Source organism: Thermobia domestica, chromosome 15, assembly GCF_964235325.1.
Source record: "Thermobia domestica chromosome 15, izTheDome1.hap1.1, whole genome shotgun sequence".
NCBI lineage: Eukaryota > Metazoa > Arthropoda > Insecta > Zygentoma > Lepismatidae > Thermobia > Thermobia domestica.
The window spans coordinates 132,732,567-132,759,083 of NC_137468.1; the positions used below are offsets into that span (position 1 = coordinate 132,732,567).

Consider the following 26,517-nt stretch of genomic DNA (forward strand, 5'->3'; position numbering starts at 1 on the left):
CCCGACGGACTGTCCACTGAAGGTACCGCAGAAGTGGGCAAGAACCCTGGAATCCAAATCTTCATAAACACATTACAACATAACAGCAATCACAGCACTCCATTAGTTCATAGAGGGTTAATGTCATTTGAAGTTCATTTTCACTGAAGAATAACAGTTTGTAGCTTCACTCGAACGCACATGATCGCGAAATTCGAAGAATAACGAACGCGAGGGCCATTTATGATAACGCGAGGGCCATTTCGTAAATGTCTTTTGAGTTCTTTTCATTTTTATTATTAGTTTATATCATTTTTTTTCTTGAAATGTAAACACAAAAGTAATTTCAATATTTAAATATAAATCAATAGTTATTTGCAATTCGAAATACTATTCAACATCGTATTTCAAAATATCTTTCAAAATTCAAACCAAGTTACACAAACATATTAATATACTCAATGCGACAATATATTTAATAAAACATTACATTTGGTAAGGTATTGTATTCAATGCCATATTTAAGAATACACAGTAAAGTACAAGTAACACGAACTAAATGTATACCAATAAATTTAAAATTGTAAAATTGATTTAATATTTTGCAATAATGCCTCTTAATTCTAAAATAGAACACACAATATCACTCAAAATAGCATATATCACTAAGTAATTCAACTTATCATAATATTATTTTCCACGAAAATGAGATATTCCTTCCTACTATATGTGTAGAAAATTTATTACAATGAAAACATCAACATTATTCATAAAATTCAAAAATGTACTTTCATTGACATACTAACACAAAACATTTATCAAGAATATTCGAAATAATTCAACACAACTAAAACATATGATATAGTGCACACAATTGGTTTTATATTTTATTAAGATTACATATTGAAAACACATGTGTAAATATAACACTAAAAATATTTCATTTACTATGAAATAAAATAAACTAGGCATATGCGAGCTCGTCACGCTCGAAGTATATAAAAATATACTGCCTGCATTAAATTAACAAGACCCTAACCCATTTGTTTATTAATATGTTTCCATCCCCGAAGCAAAGTGAAAGGATAGAACGTTTGGTTAAAATTTAAAAATAATACAGAGGGGACTAATAAGAAAATTGCCTACTCCGGGCATTACATAATATGAATAACCCATAATCTTGGAGGAACCTTTGCTTCAATGTCTTCAAGTTAAGACTTGACATGTTTTCGTATTCAACGAAAAGATTAATACATAGTAAATGCAACAATGGTTGCTAACAATTGGCATGTACATAACTTACTTGATACTTATTTATAGTAAGATGTCTCATTGTATATTCTTTTCAACTTAACAACGCGCCTGAAGGTGGGTACAGATAACTACCATAACTTACCACACCAAAATTCAAGTATCCTCAGCTGATTAGTAATCCCAGAGGCATACTGATTGGTTAAAACAAATAAATTGACATAACACGTCGTAAGTATACATTACTATTAATTGACGCATGGTTGTTGTTTAAAAGTTGAAATCTTTACTGTATTAATTTAAAATGTGCTTATTCAGGTTTATTACCGAATGGTTTCTCACCAAAATATTTAAATTTGTGATTCGACAAATTTTTAATTTTGTAAACTTGCAACACTGTGATGGAATATTCACTAGAGATTTTCCACATCTTCACATTTTAAATTTTATTTTATTTCACTATATTTGAAAATTTCACTGCGGAAATTCACTCTTGCACTTCGAAAAGAAACACTATATTTCTATAATTCGAAAAATTAAATTTCGTTGTGAATGTGTTAACGAAAAAATATGCTATTACAAATAATTTCGTAATACGTATTTAAAATATCAAGAATTTTTTTTTTATCTCTCATCCAACACTTTCAATATATTATAAGGTGCAACAATGTATGAAGTGAAAAAAATTAATATTGAAAAATTTCCTGAATTTATCGGCTACAGCCATTAACGTGATACACACAATAAAATATTATTGCTTTTATTTAAACATTCAAAATTTTGTAAAACACTAACAGTGTTGAAAAATATTTATGGTATGTAAAATAATTACTAACACCAAAAGAAATTTTGCATAAAAGTTTCTGCAATGTAACCAGAATTTATTTTCATTGCCATGTCAAAATATGGAAAATGGGCAATCCGGCTATGTGTTAATGTCGTTTACCCAATTCCTTTTCGTATTGGATTTATTACAACATCGTAAAGTAAAATTTTCATGCATTCAAAAATTTTAAGTTTAACTTCCATAGTAGGTATCCATGGGATTTTGTTAATACAAGAATGTAATGTTCTATAAGCAGTGGATTTATGTACTACCTTATTATGAGAATCAGCTGATACCTTGTGATTGGTTTGTACACTCGGAACATTTACGCATTGAGTGTCGTTACAAATGTTGGCAGTGAAGAATTTACACTTTCTACGTAGGCGTAATACCTTACTTACTTTACGCACCTTTTTGCGAATCTTCAGGTTATTTTTCATTTTTGCACGGTGAAAAAATCTTAGCCTACTTTTCTTGGTTGCCAAATAGAAATTACTGTTTCTGAATTTCTCAATAACCTTTCGAGTTGAGTACAAAGTGTTGGTTGGTGGATAATCAATCTGAACATTTTGATTTAGTTCAATACACTTTTTCTTACCTTCTCTGCATCTAAATTTCATAGATTTACAAGTTGCACGATGTATGCCAAGCGAACATGGAATGGTTTCATTTCTATTAAGACACACAATTACAAGTGTACATACTGTACCTTCTAGCAACACTAAAGATATATTACCACTGGAAAAATAATGCAACTCACCAATCTGAATTGGTTGTCTAATGCAGCTTACTGTGGGAAAACTCGTAACATGCCGTGTGTACACCACAAAAATTACAGGACTTGTAGACAAACATTTTTTACGAACAAGTAGCATTAAGCCGGAGGGGGGAAACAGCTGATCCACCCACTTCCTTTCACATAAGGGACAAGTGCAGACTTTAATTTCGTCTAAAAATACTACAACAGTATCACTTTTAATTTCCCTAGTGGTGGTTACGTTAAGCACACTCATACTACTATTGGAGGTAGCCTCCATGAAATCAACCTGCACGGTGTTTACATTTACACTGACATTTTCATTACTTACTTCGTTTCCCTGAGCAAAGACATTATTACTCTGTAAAACAGAAATATTTTCCAGCTTGGTTGTAATGCTTTGTAATTGTACGGAATTATTTTCCAACAACTGAAATAACTCATTCCACTTACTATTTTCACTTTCATTAATTTGGACAAAATGTGATTCTTGGACTTCAGATAACCTACCTTTTTTGACAGGGTTTGGATATAAATCACTATCATCGGCAACATTTTCCAATTTCCTCTTACAACTTTTAGTTCTAACCTCAGAAGGACAACTATGACGAACATGTGCTAACGGGTACACGTTAAATTCATCTGCAAATTTAACCCTTTTCGGAATTCTATTTTCCTTATCGGTTTGACCCACATTACATGACATAGTATGTAAATTGACATCCTTGCTATGCTTTTTGAGGATAGGTTTGATACTGCTAACCACACTTTCAGGAGAATTTTCAACATTGCTTGAAAATAATTCTTTCTCCTTTTCATTGAACGTACTATCGTGATCACTAAAAGAACTAACGTCATTGGAATACTTTTTCTGTAGCCGTTGAACTACTATTTCAATAACCTTATTCTTGACATTAACGTCATCACATTGAAGTTTCAACTTTTTTGCTACATACTGAAAATATACATTTTTGCCGCGAGCACATTTCTCTTTCAATTTGTCATATTGCTTAGTTCTACGTATACCACGTACACGGAGATTAACCTCCTTTTCTACGTTTTTTCTATATTCACAATTAAAATTAAATACATGTTCACAAATAGCGATTTTCGCTGCTCTACTGAATCTATGAGTTTCTACATCAAGGCCTAAAACATTTTGAAACTCTTCTAAGCAAAATGGAACAGTACTATACTTATATTCATTTATTACATTAGCGTACTATAATTCTATCTGTGCTCTTACATTCATTAAATTCAGCGCTAGCATTTTGTACGTGGATTTATGAATCATATACTCTAAAACAAACACAACAATATAAGAATGTAAGTAACACTACATGTGAAAGAATGCAAGGATATATTTCTTTCGCAAAACGTTAATTGCTAGATTCACAATTTGCATTTTCAGTAACTGTTTCGCATTCTTGTGTGCATACACTAGGACCTACCTGCGTTCGTACAGCAGTGTTCGGCTGATTTAACAGCTCCTGAGAATTACTTTCAACCTTTTCGCGTAATTCAACCACATCTGCTCTTAAACTTTCAAATAGTTCAGTCAACTCTTTTTGATTTGATTTTAATATTTGGTTAGTTGCGGCCAAATCTGCGGACAATTGTTTCACCGCTTCAAGCAGTGTTTCCGTTTCACTAAACGTTGCCATTGTAAAATATTATACTTAAAAATACAACATGCAAATTAGTGGCATTGAATACAACAGCGAAGTTCAAAAATTTGCTTTCTTCCCACTAAAACATCTGTCCCTGTTCGGGCGCCATTTATGAAGGAGTTAGTTTACGTAACGAAAGCCAGATATAATGATATTGGGATTCGAACCTTGGATCTCTCTTGAAGTCTTCCTTAACATCATTCATTCGTCAAAGACTGATAGATCCAATAAGGAACTGGTAAGTAAACAAATATTCTCACTCCTACGGTCCTAGGATTCGAGCGTTAAACATCAGAGGCATAAGCCGTTTACCCACCATCGCTGTTGCGTCAGCTCCAAGATATGCTGCTCGCTGCCTGTAAGAGAATACAAAGTGGGACAGCAATGCATGATCTACGCCAGATGGATAGTGAGAGACGAAAATAATGTTTGAACTTCTCTGTTGATGGGTACCTTACCTTCTGATAAACACTTTATGCCGCATACACTTTAACTTATACACATTGAAGCGCTAAAAGAAAATATGACTTATTAAACACCTTTGGTTAACACTATCGTCATTTATAGAAATGATAACAAGAATTTCACATTAGCACTATATTGTCACTTTCACTGTACGAATTACATATGATTCAACAATAATAATATGTACAAATTATGGATAATATTTTACTTAAACAAAAGAATGGTGGCCCAATCACTGTGGTATACCGACCGAACGATACCGAGATAATACACGAAGTTTCGACCGAACGAGGATGATGAATTGGTTAGGGGCTATGCAGTCCACTGCAGAAACTTCACTTTGATCGCTGTAGAAAGTTCACAAAACATGTTTGTTTTCATTAGGCGGCGTGAAAACTACCATTTGAACATTAGACCATCAGGATTTACGTAGTATGAATTTATTACATTCTTCCTGTTGGTTGCACTTCTACTCGATGCAGCTTAATATTTGAAAGTATAACTTATAGTATGTTGCACTATCTTGACATTATAAAATATTCCAACTTTACACATTGAAAAAATTATACTCTCTCTTTTGAGAGTATATACACTTGCGGCTTCACATGTCGAGAAAAAGAGAATGAGAGTCCTCTCTTGCAATCTTTATTCTGCGACGCATAGTTGCCAGTCAGCGGCGCTAGAATACACTGACAAACTAAAATATAGTTCGTAGAGAACATTGAGTTTTTGCGTTATTATGTTGTTAATAATATATAATGAATAGTTCATAGGTTAATAGAAATCACATTAAAAACACTGATTATTCCAATAAGTTATGGAACTGACGATTTTTGGTAATTCCTACATTGTCACGTAAAAATCTATCATCATCATGAGAGTTCACTGCGTGGGCGTTTCTTTCGAGGGTAGCTAAATACCTCAACCATATATGGACTGACGAGAGGAAGCAAGACTGTCTGGAAAAGTGAGGTACCTTTTGGGTGAGAAATTCCTAAGCATTGTTCTTCTTCAACTGTTGATTAGTCGCATTTCATTTCCAAGAATTGATGTTGGAATAATACGAGGGTTGGTTTAAAAATCCAAGCCAATCCATCTTGTCACAACTTATGTCCAAAATTGTTGTCGCATGTCTTTAGAAATTACATAAATAGAAATAACTCTCTTTCTTGTGATAGAAAATGTCACATTTCTTCTTGGAAATAAGCAGAAAAGCAAAACACATATTTCCACAAAATATTTCAATAAAAAATTAAGAAATAAGCAAGTTATAATTAAAAAAAGAAATCTCCGAAACTTTCATCGAAAAATTCTAAGTTCCATTTTCGTAAACGTGGCAAACGCGCAGCGAAATTTACAAAGAAGGAGGGAATTTTATACTTTGTTAGAAATACAACGTAAATCTGTCATAGGTTAGTTACTATACATGTGGCACAGCTCTAACAATCATTGCTATTAAGCATTTTACATTTAAACAAAGAACTAAATAGAAATAAGCTACAAAATGTGCGAAGCGATCAGGCATTTTGTGTTAGTGGTTTCGTTACATGCGTCTGCCAAAGTGCGATCTTTACCGTGCCTTCGTAGAGTAGTCGGCTAAAGCTTCTTCTTTACATACTTTATTTTTCCACGATCATCACTTCGAATCCCATACACTATAGTAACTTTTTTTTTTTTTAAGAAAAGCTTGATTCTGTGAATTCCTTAAGAAACAATGTTTTGTTCTAATAATGCTCCTCAGTATTTTCCTCTTCATTCTAATTTATTTGAATATTTCTAAATAATTTAGAATTATGTCTTTAAAAACATTAAAACTTTCAAGAATTTTATAAAAAGTGGAAGTTTCATTTATAATCATTTTCATAACCGAAATGAGAAACATACAAATAGTGGAATTTTAATTAACATATGACTAAACTTTCATAAAATAGTAATTAAATAAAACATTTACTCCGCATAGTTTCTGCAAGTAATATGTAGGAAATAGACAGAAATAATGAACGTAAACTATTAGATGTCGATTAAAAATTAGTAGAGATAGTTCTAAAGCCAAGTAGAAAATTCTCTCTGCTTCATGAAAATAATAAACATTTTACAAAAATAATAGTATTTTTGCTGTATCGGAAATTTGTTTAGTAAATAAATAAAATACAATTATATAATTCAATCACTCTGACTCGATAGCTTGAGGAGAAACTGTATCGGCCGCGATCCCTTCGGCTTTCTTCGTAGCACACGAAGGGACACGAAGTTGATCCGAACCAAGGGAAAGGGTGTAGAAAGAAGTAATGGCACTCAGGGCCGGATAGGTATTGCTTATCACATAAGAAAATGCATGTTCTCCGCAGGATAGTATCTGTTGCTTCTTGACGCGATGGAAGATACAAGAAAATCGGTTCAGTTAATATAATTGACCATAAAAACTTCTAAAAGCTGTGGAGACTGGTAAATCAACAAAATATATTACGTTTGCAGATGCAATTTACACAACAAATAACACGAATAGTGTGACAAGCAGGGAAAGCATAGAAACTGTTATATGGTAAAACAACAGAAACGAAAATCACAAACTTGATGTTTAAAGTGCAGTGCAAAAAAAAAAAAAAAAAGGAAAAAGAGAAGAAAAGAAAAAGAAAAAGAAGAAAAATAGCAGCACCTGAGTATGTGGGGTAGTAGATAACGTTCTAATTTACCAATCAGTTGATCCACGTTCGAGTCTTCGTCAAGTGTATTTTGTTTTTTCTCGCCGAAGGAACAGCCATTACTTGTAATATTTACTTTTCGTCAAAGGAACAGCCATTACTTGTAGTATTAGAGTTTTATGCAGGGTGTTAATGAACTATACCGACAAACTCTAAGAGGCGATTCCTTACATCAAAATAAGAGAAAAAGTTCATATGGACCTGTGGAGAAAAGTGCATAGTTTCAGAGCTAGGGCTATCCAAAATCCACGAACCTCAAATGATTAGAATATGGAATATGGTATATAAACTCCTTGTTAAAACTCGATGGACACAAGATCCAAACTTTCCGAAAATTTCGCTTTTAGGAGGAAGCGCAACTATTCTTCTATGTTTTCTCAATAAACAGCATAAAATTGCATCGATATTTTCTGTTTCACCACGAAAAACGACTCAACCATTTGAAATGAATTTGTGCACATAGTAAGCACTTGAGTCGAGCTTAGTTTTCATCAGTTCAATTCAATTCAAATATGCAGTCTGACAGGAGGAAGAAGGTCCAAACAACCTTCAAAATATTTTTCAAATAAAACTACTCTTCCCGTACAATGAACGGACATCTTTGCTATTAAAGAAATAAATGTAGAAATTTTACGTTTTTTCTGAAGCAATCAGATGCAGGTTAAAACACAAGCACGAAATGCACCATTGATATAGACCTATAGATTACAGCCTTCTATTTCCTAGCGACGGCCAAAATTTTTCGCGATCCGGAATCCAGAAATTTTATTTTCCGGAATCAGTAAGTTCCGTCCGGAATTCAGGAATTTAGAAATATTCCGGACTTCGGAAAAAATACGAAATTTTTCCGACATCGGAATTTTCCGAAATCTAGAATGTTTCCGATTTTACTTTCCGGATTCCGGGAAGTAAAAATTCTGGATTTGGCCATCGCTATTTCCTATTTCAGTTGTACTTATTTTACCGGTAAATTTTATACATACATTAAATAGAATTTATTGTTACGAAGTAAATTAAAAATGAATCAAATATCTATATGTGATTTAAAGTGGTTCAAGTATATATAATTTAAAGGAATGTTGCGTTCACTTGCGGCTAAGTGGTATCCTTGTGAAAGGAATGGGGGCACTTTGGATTCGATTCAGGCCGGTAGCCAGCCCAAAAATGTAAAGGGGGACCGGCTGAAGTTAGGGGAGGCCCGATCCAACCATATTATAGTTCATTTGCAAGCCTACTGTGAAACTTTTAGGGGGAAGCAAAAATTTAGGGGGCCGGTCCCCCTAGACTCCCTGGATACGGGCCTGATTCGATTATCGGTGAATGTGCATTTGTTCAAATTAAACGCTAGTCTGTAAGTCTACGTCTTATATAACCTCGGTGCTGTAAGAAGTATTCTAGATGTCATTGAATGAAACTGAGGTATATACATGTATACTATTACTAGTTCTGAAGTTAAGTGTGTTTGGTTATTGAAACGCCTGGAGAATACAAGTTACATTATGCACATTCAAAGGTAAAGCTGAAAGAAAACGCCTCTGGCTGTGTTTCATGTGATACTGCAGGGCTATTAAGTACGGGCTCAATTCACACTACCAAATATCTGATATGACAACCAATCAAAATTCGATAAAAGGGAGTTCGTGTCTAGCAAATGCCACGTAACACATGAGATTTCTTGTAGATAGAAATTCACTTACATTTGAATGGTAGGCGTCATGGAGGAAGTAAGAATTCGTTTCATAACGTTTTTTGACGAAGGTTACAGCGCTAAGCAAGCCGCGGAACATGTAGGCATTCACCCTAGAACAGGTCAGCGGTGGGCACATAGATATCGTGTTACCGGGGAAACAATTCGTCGTCGTGGTAATGGGAGACGGCGAGTTACCACAAACGAGCAAGACCGTCGTCTGGTTGAACAAGCCAAGGAAACTCCCCATTCAAATTCGCGTCAACTGCGACAAGCCGCTGATTTTCCTGGATCACGTCAAACAGCTATTAGGCGACTCAGGGAGGCTAATCTCTTCGCTCGGCGTGCAGCCATTAAGGAATTTCTTTCTGCGGAACACATCAGACGACGACGTCAATTTGCAGAGGAAAATATGCATCGGAACTGGACAAGTGTCATTTTCAGCGATGAATGTATATTTTCTTCTGCAAATGATGGACCAGTCTGTGCCTTTCGTGAGAGAGGTTCCAGGTTCGATCCTCGATACATATGGCACAAGCGTTCCAGCGGACGCATATCAGTGGCTGTCTGGGGCTGGGTCTCTGCAGATGGATTTGGGTATCGTCACAGGATTGATGGGCGTCTTACAGGTGCGCAGTATAAGTTCATCTTGGAGAATATTATGCTGTCATCTGTTCGCGAACGTTATCCTGAGGGAGCAATCCACTTTCAACACGATCGGTCACCTGTCCCTGTCCATATGTCACGAGTTGTCCAAGAGTGGCTGGCAGAGCAAAATGATGTAGAGGTAATCAATTGGCCTCCACGCGGAGCAGATCTTAACCCAATAGAAAATGTCTGGGCAGAGGTAAAGAGGTATTTGAGGGAGAAATGGGCTAATGAAGTTCCTAGAACTTCCAATGAGCTCTGGGATTCGGTCGTTAATGCTTGGGAAGATCTTGCTGCGAATGGCACGGGCTACGTCCGTCGAATGATAGAAAGAATGCCTCGTCGAATGTTAGCGGTTGTTGAAGCAGGTGGCCACTGGACATCATATTAAGAACGTGTTTAGTTTCAAACAGCCCTTTTAAGGGCTACATTTCATCCATAAAATGAATGTGAATATGTGATTAAGCATGCAGAAAAAAATTGTGATGCAATCATCGAAATATATTTAAAAAAATAAAATGTGCTATGAGCGGAATTCGATCTCGCAACACTCAGTACGTAAAGCCGAAATGCTACCTCTACTCTAGCCCCTCTTTAGCGATTTTGCTTACCAATTCCTTGCGCAATTGCTGCCAAGCCGCCAAAATTTCATACGTAACATTTCTTTGTAATTAAGAATTATATACAAAAGAGATACCTAATTAGTACCATTGTTTGGCATTATTAAGAAGACGTCTCTTGCATTGAAAACGTAGGCTTCATTATTGACTGATGAAAAGGAAAATGCAATAGTGGAAAATTGTATTTTCTTTGCAAGTGATTTAAGGCAAATTCGTATTCATAACCAAACTTGAAATGCAGTTGGGTTGAGTTGTGTTGACTTTGAGTTTAACGTCCCGTTCAGCAGCGAGACTATATTAGACGTGGACCTACTAACTCATGTGGAATCCGAACCACAAGAGCTCCCACCGGAAATCGAATCCGAGTCCTCTATGCCATTAAAATAAAGTGGATTCGTCTCTCTAAATTAGGATAAATTTCTTAAAGTACTTTTGAAATTCTTAACTAGATTTTCGCGTGTTTCCAAAGCAAATTTGATAAACCTTACTGAATTTTGATTTTATCTTTTTTGTACTTCTGAACCATACCTATTATTTGGTATCAAATATACAGAATGTTTCAAAACAACACCGATAACGTTTGGGAGGTGATTCCTGAACCAAGACAAGACAAAAAATATAGACAAACCTGGATTCACAAATGTTTCCTTTCGGAGTTATAGGCTGCCTTAAACATGAAAAAAAAAAAGAAAAGAAAAAGAAAAAACGAAAAAGAAAGAATTTTAAAGGTCCATAGGTCCAAAACTATGGGACCTACCGTAGTCGGGTCAAGACTTCACTTAGAAACCAATATGTGCGTTATCCAAAACTGCATGTTTCAGAATCTTAAGGTACTCACTCAACAATTTTTATAGAGGGAGTTTGGCTAAAGGCATATAATTTGAAGTACTCACCAACTACCTCTATAAAATTGTTGCGGAAGTACCGCAGGATTGTGAAACTTGGATATTTGGAGAAAGCACATATGGTTCCTAAGTGAAGTCTTGACCCGACCACGGTGGGTGCCATAGTTTTGGACCTATGGACCTTTGAAGTTCATTTTTCATATTTTTGGCATACTATAACTTCGAAAGGAAGCACTTGTGCACCCAGACTGGTCTATACTTTTTGTAATATCTTGGTGTCATTAATCACATCCCAAATATATTTGTCGGTGTTGTTTTGAAATACCCTGTATAAAAGCACTAACTAGAAGGATTGCATATGCTAGTATTCAATCTTATCTGAATAACTGAATCTCTGAAATTAGGGAAATTATTTGATTATCAGTATACATACAATATGGTATTCACATTTATTTTAAACGTTCATTTAGAATAAATAATTTATATTTACTGTCTTCATTGAGCTGTATAATGTTTTGTAAGAGTATGTTTGACTTCACTCTTGTATTCAATGTGGGATCAAATTATGGTGATTGCGTTATGTGTTTTATTTATTTAAAAGATTTTAGATAAAGTTCATAGCCCAAAAGATCCAGGTGCACTGAAACATTAACAAAAAATGAACAGAATATTTAATTCAGCCATGGCCTATATATTAAAAATATGTATCCCTGCCTCCGTGTAATGGGATGGAGAATCTCTAACCAAGAAGGCATATATTTAATTGAAACACGGAGACTCCTGATTTTGAAGCGCCAGTGCTAACTGCACATCTACATTCATTAGTTACTATTCATGTGATAAAGTTTTTGAAACAATTGTTTTTGTAAAATGTTTATTATTTTCTGCGAGAGTTAATTTAATTATGTTCCCTATTCAAAATAGTGTTAAATAATAAATAATAATTTAACAATAGAACAATGCTTAATCCCGCACCCCTTAGCAGTTAATACACTCTAGAGCAACCTAATCATCAGATAGCTAAGGACTCTCTTCCTATAACTTTTAAGGTGTAAACTCTCAAGCTGATATAACATCTATAACAAGAGTTACACATCATATTAAATTAGAAATAAGTGTGGTTATAATAATTGCTTGTTACGTCAGAAACAAGTTTCTTTGATTAATATCATGGGTATTAATCGACGTATTTTAGTGTACAGAAGAGAAATAAAGAATTACGCTAGGAAGCCAATTAACTCGTTAGACAAGAACCTCTGGTATTTTCGTCACTTAGAATATAGACGTCCTCAGATTTCTGAATTAAGAATTGCAATTAGGAATCCATCAAAGTATTTTGAATTTGTTTAAAATTGTCTCAATGCTCAACGAATTATTTTTCAATTGAAAGTTTTGAATAAAAATCTAAAGATGACACTGCTTTTTTTACTTTCTTGTGCACTCTCCTTACGAACACTTGTTCAGCATACCTTACATAGTACGGCAAAGTACTAGGTATCCTCTCTAATTCATAATGTGTAGGAAGTATATATTTGAAGTCATCCTTTGTCTGAACGAAATTCTATTCAGAAATATTTCGCTAAAACGTAAATTATGACTACTACCTCAGCAGATATGTCTACAAGATTAGAAACAAAAATCAGTATTCGGTGAAAGCACTGTTTCTTTCAGAATGAATGTTCCGGGGGGGCACACACACAAGGAGAAGACAGACTTTGGTAAGTAAACTTCGGGGCCACTTTTTGTGAGTTGTTAGTACACATTTAAAGAATTAATATTGCAAACTGTGAGAGCGCAATGTTCAAAAATAACGGAGAAAAACCGTCTTAAAGTTTTCTATCCTCGCTGCATATATTGTACGACACACGCAATTACCAAGTGTCGGCGTGGCAAAGTGAGGAAAATCTTTGACTCCTGCGTAAAGGGTTCCGAATTCAATTCCTGTTCGTCATACATCTTTTTTTTCTTCAACCAATAAAGCAAACTATAAGTAAAATATTAATTCATTATATGTTTATAATGAATAAAACAACAGAAATTTTCAAATCACTTGTAAAATCTTTTAATGTTCCATTTTAACTACGGTAGAAACAAAATTTAATCTATTCCGTAAATATTATTGTTACCGCAGTCATTGTTTAAAAATGTTCTTGACGCTTCGTGTTTACATCTGTAGACAGTGTACGAATTACAAGGGGAATGAGGAGGAAATCTCCTTAGCAACATCCAGTATTAGCAAAGGGGATTTCCCCCTCAACTCCTTTGTAATTCGTACATTGTCAACAGATGTAGACACGAAGCGTCAAGAACATTTATTGCACAACAACTGTCGTAACCAGTGGCGTATTTATTGGGGGCGCTTCCGAGCTTAAGCCACCCGAAATGTTATTTACTATATTAAAGTAAATGAAATATCTTCGAGAATTTTCACGTTTCCAGGACTAAAGTTGGCAAATCTCCCCCTCCCCCCCGAAATAAAATCCCAAATACGCTACTGGTCGTAACCATAATATAACTCGTGATATCAGTATATTTACGGAATAGATTAAATTTTGTTTGCCATTTAACATGGGACATTGAAAGATTTTACAAGTGATTTGAAAATTTCTATTGTTTTATTTATTATAAACATACGATGAATTAATATTTTACTTATAGTTACAAATGCCTACTTTATTGGTTGAAGAAAAAAAAAATATGTGAGTCGAACAGAAATCGAACCCGTGACACTTCACACATAAGTTACTGATTTTATTCACTCTGCCACACCGTCAATTGGTAAATTCGTACGTTGTACGATATATGCGGCGAGTAGAAAACTTTAAGACGTTTTTTCTCCGTTATTTTTGGCCATTTCTCCCAGTTTGTAATATTAACTCTTTAAATGTGCACTACCACCTCCCCAAAAATTGCTCCGAAGTTCACTTACCAAACTCTGCCTTCTCCTTGTCAGTATTAAGGGGGGGAGGCACTGTCAGAGCTTGTCTGGAAGAAGCACTGGGTGAAAGATAACGAGTTAAGTAATCAATCCTTCAAACACTACTGAAGGGGGATTTCTAACTTAATTTCATACACATACCTTAAAATAAAAGATTTCGACTAAAATTGCCACTTTAAAAACTTCGTTTCAGAGAATGACTATGAGAAACAATAAGGTCACTGTAAAATGCATTATAAAACACACACACTCAAGACTCTATCTACCTTCAAAATGACATTTCCAAAAGTTCTGACGCAACTAAATAGGTTTTTCAGACCTGAAAACGTTAACCATTCTGAAGTTCATGCAAATATTTAATCTTTCTTCCGAAATAAACTCTTTCAAGTCACCTCCGATTGGGATTTCTGCTTGAAGTGAAAACTGTTATTTCGTGATTATAAGGTTCACGTACGCCTTTTCGACGCAAAAGATCCAGATCTGATTCCCGGTGAGAGCGCATGTGTTTTGGAACCTACAATAAGCTGTAGATCTACGTCTCATATAGCCTCAGTGCTCAAAGAGACAACAAACTCAAGATCAGCCATCAAACCGAAAACTTATTTACATCGCCTGTTCACACTCATCAAAGAGTATTAAGCGCTTTTTTTAAATATTACATTTACAATCAAACAAATTAACTTGAAGTACTGTTTTTAAAAATATTTAATTTTAATTTCACAGATCTATTAGACAACTTCGCATAAAATGATACTTGTAGATCTTCATATTGACCAACACTTTTTTTAATCGCCAATTGATATATATTTTTTATATTATATTAATTATTTCAACTACATTTACGTATAACTTGCAGTGCATATGTAGAGTAAACAAAAAAAGCAATCCTATTATGGTCATTTTTATGCAACAAAACATTGAATGATGATTTTAAAATATTCTGCATTGAATTAGAAGAAATTTTCGATAAAATAATTTGATACTTTCATACTTGTTTATGTAGTAATGTAACGATTTATCACAGCATTGTGTAAAAAAGGAATTAACAAATGTAGTTACTTTTTCTAAAATATTTAAATTAATTTGTATTGCAAAATTATACAACAAATATAGTTAGCACTACATGATGCATAATAAATAGGAAAGTAATGTTTTATTAAAGTTGCGGGTATGTTGGCTAAACTTTTATTAAAGTTTCATTTTCAGGTTGTGACAATCAAGTTCCTTCTTTTTATTGAAATCTTGCTAATTGTAATATTTGATAAATATAAAAGTTTGAATTATACTTTATGCACATATTCAAATTGAATAGCATTAAATTAGTAATATTGAGAAATATTTTTTGGATTAAAAGAGATTGTTGAGTTGAGTTTAACGGCCGGTTCAGCAGTGAGACTATATAAGACGTGGACCTACTGATTAATGTGAAATCCGAACGACATGATCTCCCGAAGGGAATCGAACCCGGGCCTCCCACGCTGGATTAAAAGAGAGTTGTTTAACAAAATATCACTAACAAAATGTGAACATAATAATAAATAAAAATAACTAATATACCGGATTTGAACTGTTGATCATCACCAAACATGAACATTTAGTGAATGCACACTAATTGCTCCACGATTGCTAGCTTATTAAATACATCTTGATAACATATATAAACAAATTATACGAAAAGGGGTGGTTGCTTCATTTTTTAGTTTAGTTAAATGGTTTTCTGAACATAATTAGCACTGTCATCTTGTCAATGTTTTGTTAAAATTTGCATCCTAAGGGGGAAATGGAATTTTAAAATTTAACTTATAAATAAAGTATATTAAAAGTCCCTCATGTTAGATAGATGAAGTTTGATATATAAACTCCTCACTAAAATAAATGGTTCGGTGTACTCGAGTTTTCGAGTATTCAGCATCTACAGGAAAAGTATAAAGGTAATTTATATAATTCTTTCTCAACATATAAATATGAATCGAAGTATTCTGTTTCCTCATCACAGGTAAACGCTGAACTATGTAAAACGAATTTTTGAAAATCAGAATCACTTGGCTAGAGTTGAGTTGATTTTGAGTTTAAAGTCCCTTTCAACAGCGAGGCTATATAAGACGCGACCTACTGATTAATGTTGAATCCGAATCACGTGAGCTCCCTCCGGGAATCGAACCCAGGTCTCCCACGCCAAATCATTTGGCTAGAGTCGTGTTTTCACCACCTCACTGTCGCCAAAATAAAATATCCTAAAGCGGAAGGAGATTCAAAATACATGATAAAAATAGTGTATCCTGCGAGTCCGTCATTAGGGACTTGAACCTACTTATATAAATTCGTCAATGAAGTAAGTGGAGACATTCCAACGTTTACGATAGCTTGCCTTCTAAAAGGAGAAGGGGCAATTTGTAAAAATTAAGTTGATGTTGATTGCTTCATCACCACGTACTGATGATTTCAGGGGGTAGCACAGGGGCACATTTTCTCCTGGGACCAATGAAATTCTTACCACTCCCGTCCAAACTTCCGAAGAAACCAGTATTTTTTCAGTGCTACTTTAACCCTGTGTATTGAAATCCTCCCCCGGGTGAAATAGTTTGTACTCATCACTTTCATCACGGATAATGACTGAATCGTTTGAAATTAAACTTCGAAGATAGTCGAATCAGTTTTCTTTTTTATCATATTGCTTTCATTAGAATCGGTATCCTAAGGGAGAAATCGGCTCCAAATTTGTGATAAAAATATAGTATCTTCCGAAACTCTTAAAATTTTGTTTATAAACTCCTTTTGAAAAGTAAGATGACACTTCTCCCAATAAAGGGGTATGGCCCACATGCGAAATTCTTGGCCATCTTCTGTATAGCCATGGTTTAGCCCCTTCGTGATGAAAACGAAAGTATTGTTCTATTAAAATTAATGATATGTTGATTAAGTTTTATTAAAGTTTCATTTTCGCGTTATGACAATGAAGCTGCTACTTTTTATAAAACTCTTGATAATTTTAACACGTTTAAAGGAAAAAAAATTGAATTGTTTGCCCATATTTAAATTACTAACATAAAAAGAATAATATCAAATACCTTTTATTAATAGAAGAGAGCTGTATAACGAAATCTCGCGAACAAAATTTTAAAAATACTGTAGGTACAGAGCTGGAACTAATGATCATCGAAAAAAAGGGGACACTAAATCATGCTTTAACAAATCACCCTATTACTTGTTGGAAAACACTATAACGAATAGAGAGAACAAGCGTTTCTTAAAAAAAAAGAAAAGAAAAGAAAAAAAGACTGTAGGGTATGTGATTTGTACTGACAGTTATGGAAAAATAAAGTATAAAGAGCAAGTGCTAAGTAACTACTCTACAAAGGTAAGTTAAGAGCGAACTACTTGCAGACGCATATAAGTAAACCACTAACACAAAATGCATGATCGTTTCGCATATTTTGTAGCTTGTTTCTATTTATTCCTTTTGTTTACGTGTAAAATGCTTAATATCATTATTAGAGCTATTCCATATGTATAGTAACTACTATTATGACAGATATACTTTGCATTTTTAACAATTTCTGAACATGAATCTTTGAACCTTATGCGCTCTGAAAGGAGATTCAACTAGAGATCTTAAGATAAAACATGTCTAAAATATCAAAAGTGAACTTGACTCCCTCGTGCACTGAATGTGCCAGTTTTCAGTTAAAGATCAATTTCCACATAGTGTAACATGCCCATGTCATTCCCCTGCCATGATCCATCCGTGTCACTGCCGTGACCACTCACACATATCATGCCGTTCTGTGGCGTGCCACAATTTCTTTCTACACCCTTTCCCTTGGTTCGGATCAACTTCGTGTCCCCTCGTGTGCTACGAAGAAAGCGAAAGCCGAAGCTTCGCGGCCGATACAGTTTCTCTTCAAGCTATCGAGTCAGAGTGATTGAATTATATAATTGTATTTTATTTATTTATTTACTAAACAAATTTCCGATACAGCAAAAATACTATTATTTTTGTAAAATGTTTATTATTTTCATGAAGCAGAGAGAATTTTCTACTTGGCTTTAGAACTATCCCTACTAATTTTTAATCGACATCTAATAGTATACGTTCATTATTTCTGTCTATTTCCTACATATTACTTGCAGAAACTATGCGGAGTAAATGTTTTATTTAATTACTGTTTTATGAAAGTTTAGTCATATATTAATTAAAATTCCACTATTGTAAGTTTCTCATTTCGATTATGAAAATGATTATAAATGAAACTTCCACTTTTTATAAAATTCTTGAAAGTTTTAATGTTTTTAAAGACATAATTCTAAATTATTTAGAAATATTCAAATAAACTAGAATGAAGAGGAAAATACTGAGGAGCATTATTAGAACAAAACATTGTTCCTTAAGGAATTCACAGAATCAAGCTTTTCTTAAAAAAAAAAAAAAAAAAGTTACTATAGTGTATGGGATTCGAAGTGATGATCGTGGAAAAATAAAGTATGTAAAGAAGAAGCTTCAGCCGACTACTCTACGAAGGAACGGTAAGGATCGCACCTTGGGAGACGCATGTAACTAAACCACTAACACAAAATGCCTGATCGCTTCGCACATTTTGTAGCTTATTTCTATTTAGTTCTTTGTTTAAATGTAAAATGCTTAATAGCAATGATTGTTAGAGCTGTGCCACATGTATAGTAACTAACCTATGACAGATTTACGTTGTATTTCTAACAAAGTATAAAATTCCCTCCTTCTTTGTAAATTTCGCTGCGCGTTTGCCACGTTTACGAGAATGGAACTTAGAATTTTTCGATGAAAGTTTCGGAGATTTCTTTTTTTAATTATAACTTGCTTATTTCTTAATTTTTTATTGAAATATTTTGTGGAAATATGTGTTTTGTTTTTCTGCTTATTTCCAAGAAGAAATGTGGCATTTTCTATCACAAGAAAGAGAGTTATTTCTATTTATGTAATTTCTAAAGACATGCGACAACTATTTTGGACATAAGTGTACATACACATGTATCAGAAAGGAATAGAAAAGAAAATAAGAAGGAATAGAAAGAGAGTAAAAAAGAAAAATGAACGACTGTATGGTAACGCAAGGAATAGTTTCGTAACTTTTTTTTTTTTTTTTTGTTTTTTTGTTTACTGAATACCTTCATTAGAAAGGTATTCTTTAAGCCGACGTTTAAAAGTCAACACTGAACCAGAGTTTCTGATGCTTTCAGGAGTGTCATTCCAAACTTTGGTGGCAAATAGTGTGAAAGATTTGGAAAAGAAATTAGATTTGTGTGTTCGAACAGCGAGTGTTGTATTTCGTTTAGAACGAGTATTTAATGGGTGAGTATCGCCGAGAAATTTAAATTTAGAGGATAGATACGTAGGTTTTTACAATTAACTATTTTATATAAAAGTGTTAGAGAATGAATGCGGCGGCGGGTGCTTACATTGCACCATTCTAGTTGCTGATAACAATGGGAGATATGGTCGAAGCGCTTTTTATTAAATATGAAGCGAACGCAGGCATTCTGAATGCGCTGTAAACGTTTTGCCAAATCTTCGGTTAAGTCAACATATGCTGCATCACAATAATCTAAATGAGATTATTACCAATGATTAAACTAGGGACGCTTTAATGGATTCCGGAAGAAGGTTTTTTAAACGCTGACGAGAATGAAGGGAGCCGTAAGCTTTCTTGCATACTCTATTAATATGGTCTGTCCAATTTAAGAATTTATCGATCTGGAGTTCTAGGCTATTGATTCTATCGCTTACAGGAATGACAACGTTGTTTATGAGAACATTCGGTAGGCTTGTAATATTGATTGTGGAGAGTAGTTTACGAGAACCAAGCATGATAAATTTTGATTTGGTTGGGTTTACTTACAATCCTTTGTTACCTGCCCATGTGCAGATACTTTCAACGTCACTGTTTAAGTGATCAATCGCGGTGGTTAAATTTAGGGGATTATTGGTTAAATAGTATTGTATATCATCTGCATATAAGTGATATTTACAGTGGGTGATGTGTTCAGGTAAATCGTTGATGTATAAGGAAAAAAGAAGAGGTCCTAGGATACTGCCCTGCGGGACTCCACATGGGACAAGTTTCGTATTGGTACATATGTTGTTACTGACAACTTCTTGTTTTCCGTTTGATAAATAGGAGCTAAACCAAGATAAAGTTGAATGGGAAAAGTTGTAGAAGGAAGACAGTTTGGCAATCAGTCATGGTCTAGAGTTTGGAAAGCTTTAGAAAAATCTAGTAGGGATAACAGTGTAATTTGGCGTTCATCCATAGCGGCACGAATATCATCAGTGATCTTTACTAGAGCAGTGCAAGTGCTGTGCTGAGATCTGAAACCTGACTGAAAAGGATTTAAGATATTTTTTCCAGAAACTTAGTTAATTGGTCATGTATTATATGCTTTAACGCTCTGGAGAGTGCAGGGAGTATACTAATAGGGCGGAGATCTGCTTTTGTTGGATTTGTGGTTTTAGGCAATGGGCGTACGTGAGAGAGTTTCCAAATTGATGGAAATTATCCGGTTGTGATGGAACTATTAAAAATGTGCACAATGACATCTACAATGAACGGTAATATTTTTTAATAAGAATGATTGGCAAGTCGTCAGCTCCTGAAGCAAGTGATTTGATTTTGTTTATTGCCTTCATGACTTCCGGAGCAGTGACGAGGTGAAGGTTGAATATATTTCTTACAGGACTCGTTTTTTTTTTTTTTTTTTTTTTTTTTTTAATATTCTTCAAAGTATTGACTATCTGGTGTGATATTTGGTGTATAGCATAGCTGTTCATTTATGGTGTCTATATGGAGTTCTGGAAGTTTATAGATTTTGGCTTTGACACCAATACCAAGGAGCTTCAGTTTTTGCCATAGCTCTCGTGGTTGAGTCGTATGGCTCAGGAGACCTTCTAGCAAATTCAAGTTTCGCCTTACGAACTTCTTGGTTACAACGGTTTCGTAATTTTCTATATTCCTCCTGCATTAATGAGATGTTTGATTTTTGTTTTAAAGCCGCTCTGTAACGTCTGTGGACAGAGTCTCGAAGAGCCATGAGCGCGAGTAGGCCTATATCATCGTTAATCCAAGGATTGGGGGGTCTACGCACTCTTTTCCTTCTCAAAGGGGCATGCTTATTATACAGTTGCTGCTCAAAATTATTAAAAAGTGTTACCTTTCGATCCAGAGTGGGAGCACAGTAAACTAAGTACCACGGCACGAGATTTGTGTCTTCGTACAACGCGTTGTCATTTATTTGTTTTAGATTCCTTTTATATATTACTCGTGGAACGTATTTTGGGCATTTTATGTTATAAGTTAGATAAAGGTCATGTTGGCTTATACCTGGCACGGATACTTGACCTACATTTGTTACTTTACAAGTATCAGAGACTATTGTGTGGTCAACTAATGATTCCTTCGTCTCAGTTGTGTGAGTAAGTTGTAACATACAAAAAGAAAGATTTAGAGAATTAATATAGCTTTTATATCGCAGCACCTCGGATTTAGACGTCAAAAGATCACAGTTCATGTCCCCCATAATTATGATGTTACTGTACTGGGGGATAACTTGGGAGATCGCTTCTTCAAAATTTTCAAAGTTTGTATTAGGTGGACGATAAACGGAGATCAATAGAATATGTTTATTTTGTATATTCAGATCGAGCATGAGATATTCTGCAGAAGCTGAATATAAACTGGGGGATTGATCTAGTATTTTCACTTTATCGTCTTCTCTAACATAAACCAAGACGCCCCCGGAACCCTTCCCTATTCTGTCGCATTTTATAGCCCTGTAGTTGGGTATGTTTATTAATGAGTCGTGTAAGGTAGGTTTCAGCCAAGATTCAGAAACCAGCAAAGCATGCACAGAGAGAGGGCTAAGAATGACCGTAATTTCATCGTGGTACTTTATTGCACTTTGTGCACTTAAGTGCAGAAGTTGAAGATCATGTGGATGCTTTGCCATCTCGCCTTTGAGGATTTAGCTGGTTGACTGGAGACCGGGCTGAGGAGAGAAGGGCAGGAGAGGGAGGGAAGAGTGCGGTCATTGACACCAAGGTCGATGCCGCACAACTCTCCAAAGAATGAAGACCCCTGGCTTAGTGTTTCAAATCTATCTACTTTCTTACTCAGCATTCTGTAATTAGCAACGACAGTAATGTGCACTGTTTATGAGTTTTTCTGTTTTCTAATGAGGTCTTTGAATAAGCAGGACATTTTCTACCACGTATTAGAATTGAACCTGATCTTATATGATGATAATTAATAACATTGAATACACTGTTTCACATAACTTAACTGGAAAATAGCAGAAAAAATAATGTGAAAGAAAATAACTCGACTAACCCTGCTTTTGCTTTTGTGACTGCTAGGAGACGCTGAGGACCACTGCATTGTTACAGACACAAACATGCACTGGAAGAACACTAACCACACTATAATATGTAGGGAAGAAGAAAAAACATGTAACACTAGACACATGAATAATTATTAATGGAACTTGGCAGTATTTTCGAAACATATCCCTCATATTGACACACACACACACATCATGTGATAAAATGTGCTTCATTTTGGAAGTAGAGAAAGCAACTCACGCTCGTTTGTCACAGATTTTTTTCACGACCGATGAGAATCACATTTTTTCCGTCGTTTGTCCACACATTTCGTACTCCAAATGCATCCTTGGCACGTCGTAGAAGGTCCACGCGTTTTGAGTAAAGGATTTGGTAAGGACGAGTCCACTATCTTTCAAGTTTTTTACCTTCCAAACTTGCTGTACTGTAATAAGATAGTACCTTATTACAGCATAAGTTTATGCTATGATGGTTTTCAACAAGCTAGGCCTGTACTAAATCAGGGGTGCCAACAAAGGGGGGCTATGACGCAAACTGCGTCATTGAAATATTTGGGGAGGTTAAAAATCTATATACCGTAAATATGTTTGAGAGGGTGTAAAAATTAATCGAAAAAGTTTTTTTTTTTTTTCATGGAAGAACATCTACGGATAGACAATTGAGGGGCGTGCGTCATGGACATGAGGGGGGTGGGCACCACTGACTAAATAATTACATTACCCCCATGTTTTTCCCGGGTTCTCCCATTTTTTTCCACATTATCAGTCTACTATTTTTTCAAACACTGTAAACATCCTCTTAACGCCTTTTCATAGAACTTAGCTCAACAACTTAGGTTTATAGTACACAATGTGTTTGTTTCTATGGTGTTTCCCGGGATTCTCCCGTTTCCTTCAACATTCCCATTCCTCCATTTCTTTTTTCAACAGTTTAAACTCCATCTTAATCTCTTTTCATACAAAAAGAATACCATAAAATCAGTGGCGGCTCGTACTGTCATTAACAAAGCGTGCTACAATATATATATACGTGTATTTACCCACTGAAGGCGGAAGTTGATATCCATCCTTCGATTCTTAATGCTGGCAAACTCTTCTATCACCCTGGAGTTGAAATCTAGCATGTTGTTGATCAAACTTTTTTCTATCGAGAGCATGGCAAGGGCAGTTAACCTTCCTGACCTACGGAAATTCCTTACGAATGTCTTAATTCTCTTTAGAGACGAAAAGCATCTCTCAGGCTCTGCTGTGGACATTGGTATTGTCACTATTATTTGCAAAAGGGTTGTTATTTCGCTAAAATTGTCCTGTAAATTGTTTTTAAAGATAAGCTGACCGAACCAAAAGCTCAGTGCGAAGTCACTGCTTACCTAACATTGGGTAGCTTTCAACCGCAGTGTCCAGAAATGTTCCGGAAAAAGCACTAAAATTTGCAGAATCCAGAAGTTTGGCGGCATCCAAATGGCTTGTTTTCTCAAATCGATTTCGCGCATCCGCAGAAATGCGATCACATACTTCTTTGGCATTGGGTACTCTGCAAGATATAATCCATCCATATTTGTTTTACCAACTGTTGGTAGAAACATATCACTGAATTTGATTATAGAAAATATTCACATGCGGCATTATTTTGTGAAAGAATGCTAACCAAAACGTGAATTCCCTGTGTTGGATTTCTCTAGTTCTCAAAAACACTCTTTCGAAACATTTTAAGTTTCATAGATGGAATTGACGGTTCGTGACTTGAAATTCCATCGAGTAGTTGACCCACCCGGAATACGTCGTACAGCCACTTTTTCCAAAACAGATACACGCTGAGGAAAAATGTGGAAAATCCTGAAAGACTACAGGAAAAAAGGCCTTGTCGATTATTTTGAGATGCAGTTCTTCCCATTATCAAATTTAATTGATTAACAATGGATGTAGTGTGCCAAAGGAAAGTGTTCTTTAATTTTAGATTGTACGCCATTAATTGATCCCTTATTACCGATGCCCCATTAAATGTGTGCGCTATAATTTTGCTACGATCTGAATCTGTGTCAAAAATGTTCAATTCATTTAATATACACTCCCGACAATTCTGGGCTCCCGGACCTTTAGGATTAAAGAAAATAAAAAAAGAGAAAAGACAGAACCGAGCGGCGAGCGCCGCCAGTAAGCAGAAGAAAGCGAGAAAGAGGAATACTTGGCGCTTGCGCAGAATGTCTTCGGGCTCAACCTAACACAGCACGGTGGAAGCTATTCTGGGTGTAAAAAAAGGAAAGTGGACAAGGCATATTGAGATCTTTGCTCCACGCTAGAGATATATTTGTTGAGTAGACTTGTATAGTTCAAGCGGGCTCCATTCAGTACAGCCCGCTCGTTTCGTTAGTACAACTTCCACACTGCTCAAGGCGCTGATAATCGCGCTCCACGCTCGAAAAAGAAGATCGTCATGGGAAAGTTCTGTATTTTGTTAATTGATGAACAGTTTAAACAAATGAATAGATGAAAATTTTTGAACTAAAATTAGTCTAACACAAATACACAAACATAGGAAGCGTGCTGTAGCCCGGTAGCCCTACGTCAGAAACCGCTACTGCATAAAATAACAAAGTATAGAAAGAGAGAAAAAGAACACATGAATCTTCTACGACGAAGAAAAAAAAACAAAGTTCAAACAATAAGACGCAAAAAATCAACACACTGTATACACAGCTTACTATCAGAATATAAGGGAAAAGGGGGAGGAATCAGGGTTTATAAACTTTATTTGCCACATTAGAAGGTCATTCATCTGGCATTACTTAATATTTCCTCGGCAAAAATTCATAGACCAAACTTTTCAGTGCGAATAAGATACAGCATTTTACATCTTGTCTGGAAAAAATTTTCAAGTTCTGATCTACATGGTACTTTGGGTTATTGCAGACACGTATTTCATAAATTGAAATGGAGATAGTATCAATTTTCTGTTCATCTACTTTCAAGTAATCAATATCAATTATCTCTCTGTACCAAGACGAAAGTTGGTTGCAACAGGGAAGCATAACTATGTAGGACTGAGGTCAATGACAAACCGGAAAACGACGACCACCAAACACCATCAAGAAGGGAACAAGAAACTCAGGATAGATTAAAGGCAGCCACACTATTTGATATTACAGTTTTTGATATTAATCTGAATCTACTATCTCATCACAAAACTGCAGTGCATAACTTGTGTAAGTATAGTAATGTACACTGTTACTTACCTGAGTATATTGGTTATTTTAGAGGCTACACTCATAAAATACATATTGACAAGATGGCCAATTTCTTATCCCACTCGCTCTCCGTCCGCAAATAGATAATCAGATTAAACAGTTACTGGATGTGAATATCATTCAGGAGATAAGTGATAGTCCATTTTCTTCTCCTTTAATTGTAGTGAAAAAGATCAACACATCAGAATTTAGTTTGGTCTTAAATTTACAAACATACATTTCTTTAACGAAATACCTTAGTATCCTAATTCAATTTACTGACGATGTTTTACACATGTTAAAAGATAAAACTTTTATCAGTTGTATCGATATTATATAATCCTACCTTCAAATTTTTCGTCATCCTAAAAACTATAAGTACATGATCTTTGAAATAAACCATTCAAGAAAACCTTTCAATTTCTGCGTTGTGTTATGGGCAACAAGACGTCGGTACAAACTCTTTCTATAGTGATCCTCATGTTTCTGGAAGGATTACCAGCTCGGATAACGTCTTTTGTTGATGACCTGTTCATAG

At 35.0% G+C, this 26,517-nt stretch overlaps 1 long non-coding RNA gene across 1 annotated transcript in view; it reads right to left on the reverse strand.

The window, feature by feature from the left end:
• LOC145671904 (uncharacterized) overlaps positions 1-26,147 on the reverse strand; it is a 45,633-nt gene extending 19,486 nt beyond the window's left edge. The window contains exon 1 of the long non-coding RNA XR_014128570.1: positions 25,989-26,147. This is a non-coding gene — a long non-coding RNA (uncharacterized LOC145671904). The remainder of the gene's footprint in view (positions 1-25,988) is intronic.
• Between the last annotated feature and the right edge of the window lie 370 nt (positions 26,148-26,517).